This window comes from Chrysochloris asiatica, unplaced genomic scaffold (genome assembly GCF_000296735.1).
Source record: "Chrysochloris asiatica unplaced genomic scaffold, ChrAsi1.0 scaffold00013, whole genome shotgun sequence".
In the NCBI taxonomy this organism is placed as follows: Eukaryota; Metazoa; Chordata; class Mammalia; order Afrosoricida; family Chrysochloridae; genus Chrysochloris; species Chrysochloris asiatica.
Window position 1 is genome coordinate 20,170,958 of NW_006408531.1, and position 5,896 is coordinate 20,176,853.

Sequence of the window (5,896 nt, forward strand, 5' to 3'; positions counted from 1 at the left end):
ACTTAATAATCTACACTTCTTGCAGCAAATAACCAAGTTGGGCTTTATGCCACATAGCTTCCAAGTGATTTAATGAATACCTTTATTATAAAAATAATAGCACATTATGTAGGATAGAAGTTTATAGTCTTTTAGTAGAAACAAGAAGAAACAGTTTTATCTCATACTGGGAAAGAACATGAAGGTCAGTCTGAACATCACAAAGTAGTCTTGTTAAAGCTGTCTAAGGACCAGGTGCAAGAATATTGTGACTAACTGTGTAATAATTCAAGAAATGATAAAAGTGTCAGTGCATGTACTGTGTAATTTTAAGTATAAAAAATAAAGACTTGCTGAGCTGGGCTGGCAGAAGTGGCAGAAAAAAGGAACTGGCAGAGCCAGGGAAGGCAGAGCTAGAAGGAAGAAGCAGAGGGCAGGAGGGAGAAGGCAGAGGGCAGACAGTAGAGAGAACAGACAGCAGAGAGCAGAGGGCAGACAGCAAAGAGAACAGGAAGCAGAAGCAGGGGCAGAAGCTGGAGAGCATAGCTGGACAGCACAGCAAGTTGAAAAGCCTTTTGATTGTATTCATTCATTTCTTCACCCGACGATTCCGCGTATTCGCTCGTGTCCCACGACCCCTGCAGAGGGCAGGAACCCCCCGCAGGAATACAAATTGAAATCTTTCAACAAACTAATGTGGCACTGGAAGCATGCCAAAAAATTTGGACAACTACCTGATCAACTAACTGAAAGAAATCCATGATTGTGTCCATTCCAAAGAGAGGTAACCCAACAGAATACGGAACTCATCAGACAGTATCATTAATATTGCATGCAAATAAAATTTTACTAAAGATAAAACAAAGACAGCTGTAACCATACATTGACAGGGAACTTCCAGAAGTTCAAGCCAGATTCAGAAGAGGATGTGGAACAAGAAATATCATTGTTGATGTCATATGGATCTTGGCCAAAAACAGAGAATACCAGATTTTACTATGCAAAGGCTTTCGATTGTGTGAATCATGACACATTATGGACAGCACTGAGGAGAATGAGTAGTCCAGAACATTTAATTATGTCATATGCACGTGAAAATTGGACATGAATAAGGAAGCCCCTAGAGAAATGGATTCTTTTGAGTTATGATATTGGAGGAAATATTAAAATTACCATGAACTGCCAAAAACAAACCAGTATTTTTTTTTTTAAGAAGAGCAGCTAGAATGCTCCTTGGAAGCCAGAATGGCCAGACCTTGTCTCTCCTTGGAGAAGGATACCATGGTTGTTAAGAGGAGGGTTGGAAAACAAAAGGAAGACCCCAAATGAGATGAATTGACCCAGTGTCAGCAACAATGGGCTGAAATATAGTAATGATTGTGAAATTGGCACAGGACCGGGCAGTGTTTTGTTCCATTGTGCATAGGATCACTATGAGTCGGTACCAACTTGATGCCACCTAACAACAACAATAATGTGGTGGCTGGAACTGCGATTGCCTTGGCAGGGCCAGATCAAATGCTTTTGTGAGCCTTATACAGCTGTGGGACAGATGTTCCCCCACCTCTGCTCTAATTTAAACCAAGGAGTCAAAATGGGTCTATCAATGAGAACTGGAAAGAATATATGGAAAGTCCACAAGGCCTCAAGGTCTAAGTTTCTACATGATAGTTCCTTGAATGAATGAGGCCCTTCTTCCTAGATTCAAAAGCCACTTCCTAATTCTCAAGTCCAATGCACAAGTTTCAGTTTTTAGTTTAGTGGGACTTTGTGTACATGTGACATCATGGTAAACGATTCCCTCTTTTTCAGATAATATTCTTTAATTCTCCCGCTCATCTCTTTGAGATTTAGTTTCAATGTCTCTTATAACTTCATTACATAGTTTTCTTTCTATGTGCATTCTTCAAATACAGGTAGTTTTAACATCCCACCTATTAATTTAATGAGCTCATCTCTTTCCATGTTGTTGTTGGTAAGTGTCCTTGAGGCAGTTCTGGATCGTAACAACATTGTACAGGGTTTCTGCAGAGCTGCTGCTTGGTTTGAACTGCCAATCTTGTGATTAGCAGTCCAGTGTTTATCCTACAGTGCCACACAAGGACTCTCATCTCTTCCCATACCTCCAATCAGATCTCTACCCTGAACTTCAGCACACATTTTCAAATGCCTAGACTTCTACTGGATTATCTCTTCCCAAGAATATTTTTTCTATTGTTGCAAGAATATAGATAGCATGACATTTACCAATTCAACATTTTTCTCATATACAACTCAGTGATACCTATTGCATCATTATTGAGAAATTCAGTACAATATCTTACTTAGTCACTGCATCCCCAATCTACTGGATAAACAAATGCTTTCTTAGTAATCTTAGATTTTGGTAACTACATCATTTGCTGATGGAATACAATGAAAATGAGCAGAAACAGCTGCAAACACCCATCAACAACTGGAAGACGGAATGTAAAAATTTGAATCTAGGAAAAATGGAAGTTGTAAAAAATGAAATGGAATGTATAAAGATCAATATCCTAGACATTAGTGGGCTGAAATGGACATTTATGAATCAGAAAATCATGTAGTTTACTAATTTAGGAACAACAAATTCAAGAAGAATAGCATAGCATTCATCACCAAAAAGAACATTGCAAGATCTAATTTGAAGCAGAATACTGTCTGTGATAGGATAATATACATACACGCTCTAATAGCATAGTGGTTATGAATCGGGCTGCGAACTGCAAGGTCAGCAGTTCGAAACCACCAGCTGTTCCACGGGAGAAAGATGAGGCTTTCTGCTCTCGTAAAAGATTTTCAGCCTCGGAAACCTTGTACAGGGTCGCTATGAGTTGGAACCGACTCCACGGCACATAACCAACCAACCAAAAAGGAACACCAGTCAATATCACTGTTATGTAAATGTACACACCAAACACTAAAGCAAGTGATGATGAAATTTATGATTTCTCATACTTTGGACATATTGTCAGGAGGGAACAGTCACTGGAGAAGGATATCATGTTTGGTAAGATGGAGGGTCAGAGAAAAATAGGAAGACCCCCAACGAGAGGAATTGGCCAGGTGGCAGCATCGATGGACTCAAGTGTGACAACAAGTAGTGAGGTTGGCCCAGGATCAGACATTGTTTCATTCTGCTGTGCATAGGGTTGCTATGAGTCGGTGCCGACTTGATGGCACCTAACAACAACAACGACAAACCAACTTCTTCAGTTGAAATTGATCAAACACGTAATCAAGGTATGAGGGTGAGTAAAAAATTATTCACACTAGGGCTGTAGAATTTATTTTAATCAACTTTTAGAAAAGACAAGTACATCATTTTCCCACATAATCTCCTTGCTTTTCAATATACTTTGCCCATCTGTCAATAAACTTTCATATTTCCCTTATTAAAAAATGATTTCGACTGGGCTATGAGCCATGAATGCACTACTCTCTTCACTTCTTCATCAGAGGTGAATTTTCGTCCTCAGAAGGCTGCTTTCAGGGACCAAACAGGTGCAAGTCTGATGGAGCAAGATCAGTAACATAGAGAGGATGCTTTAATAACTAAAAACAAAGTATTTGCAGAGTTTCAACAGTGTGGGCAGAGGTGTGTGAATATACATTTTCATGCAAGATTACAACAATCTTGGATAGCAGTCCTCTGTGTTTAATCTGAAGTTTAGGCTTCAGCTCTTAGTAAGCATCTCCCGGTAATGAGTACTGTTGGTTGTTGAACCTTTTTCCTGACAGTGTTCCAATACTGGCCCTTGAGAATCTCAAAACTGTACGTATCAGTTTTCCAGCTGATGGTTAACTTGTAAACTTTTGGTGGGTTAGCGATTGAGGATTTTTCCATTCTATATTCTGCCATTTACACTCTGGCTTGTAGTGATGAATCCGTGTCTCATCAACAGTAATGATTTTTTTAAAAGAAAATTTTGCCTTCCTTATGAGTTCCGGTCCAAATTCTGTTTGTAGATGTCCAAACGCTTCTGTTTATGCTTTTCTATGAGTTGTTTCAGTACCCATCTCACACAAACTTTTCAAAACCCAAGATTGTCATGGATTATTATAGGAAGAGCCATGACTCATTTGCGAATGATTTGCCACACAATCCACTGTCACTTGTTAATTCAACAGAATCAATTTATATGCAGGCTCAATGTTGTAATCATCCATAGATGTGTACTGGAGAGCAGATAATTTTTGGCTCACCCATGTATATTGACAACTACTGGTGATTGGAATGCAGAGGTCAGAATGAAAGAAGATGGTTCAGCAGTTGGAAAACATGGCCTGGGTAACAAATGATTTGGAGATCTCACTATAGAATTTTGCAACACCAATAACGTATTCATTGTAAATACCTTTGTTAAGCAACATAAAAGACAATTTTATGCATGGACCTCATCAGATGGAACACACAGGAATAAAATTGATTGCATCTGTCAGGAGAGATGGTGGAAAAGCTCTGTATCATTAGTCCAAACAAGGCCAGGGGCCAACTGAGGAAAAGACCATCAATTGCTAATATGCAAATTCATGTTGAAGCTGAAGAAAATTAAAACAAGCTCCCAATAGACAAAATAGTACCTTAAGAATATCAAACCTGAATTTACAAACCAACCAAAGAGCATATTTGAAGATTTTGACACTAATTACTGAAGACCAGAGAGTTGTGGGATGACATCAATAACATCATCATACAGGAAAAAAGCAAAAGGTTATTAAGAAGACAAGAAAAACGGGAAAGACCAAAATGGATGTCAGAAGAGACTCTGAAACTTGCTCTCTTGTGTAAATATGCTACAGAAAATGAAAAAAATGAGGAGGTAAAAGAATCAGAAAATTTCAAAAGGTAGCTCTAGAAAACAAAATCACTATTGTAATAAACTGTGCAAAGATATGGAGTTAGAAAATCAAAAGGGAAGAACATGCTTAGCATTTCTCAAGCTGAAAGAACTGAAAAAAAAAAAAAAAAGTTTAAGCCTCAACTTGAAATACTGAAGGATTCTCTGGGTAAAATACTGAATGATGCAGAAAGCATCAAAAGAAAATGGAAGGAATGCACAGAGTCACTGTTCCAGAAGAAATGGTAGATGTTCGACCACTTCCATAGGTTTTATCAAGAATCAATCGTACTGGAGGCAGAAGTCCACAGTGTACTGTGGGCACTGGCAAAGAGCCTGGTTCCAGGAATTGATGGAATACAAATTGACATCTTTCAATAAACTGATGCAGCACTAAAGGCACTCAATCATCTATGCCAAGAAATTTGCAAGACAGCTACCTATCCAACTGATTGGAAAAGATCCATATTTGTGATCATTCCAAGTAGAGGTGACTTAACAGAATGAGGAAAACATTGGACAATATCATTAATATCATATGAAAGTGGAATGTTGCTAAAGGTATTTTTTAAATGGCTGCAACAGTACATTGACAGGGAACTGCAAAAGGTTCAAGCTGGATTCAGATGAGAATATGGAATGAGAGATAGCATTGCTGATGTCAGATGGATCTTGACTGAAAGCAGAGAACACCAGAAAGATGTTTACCTGTAGCTTATTGACTGTGCAAAGGCTTTCAACTGTGTGGATCATGACAAACTATGGACAACATTGTGAAGAACGGATATTCGAGAACACTTACTTGTGCTCATGAGGAACCTGTATATAGATCAAAAGGCAGTCATTCGAGAAAAACTGGTGGATACTGAATGATTTAAAATCAGGTAGAGTGTGTCACAGTTATATTCTTTCCCCATACTATTCAATCTGTATGCTGAGCAAATAATCTAAGAAAATGGATTATATGAAGAAGAATGTGGTGTCAGGATAAGAGGAAGACTCCTTAGCAATCTGCAATATACAGATGATAAGGAGCTCTGGTAGCATAGTGGTTA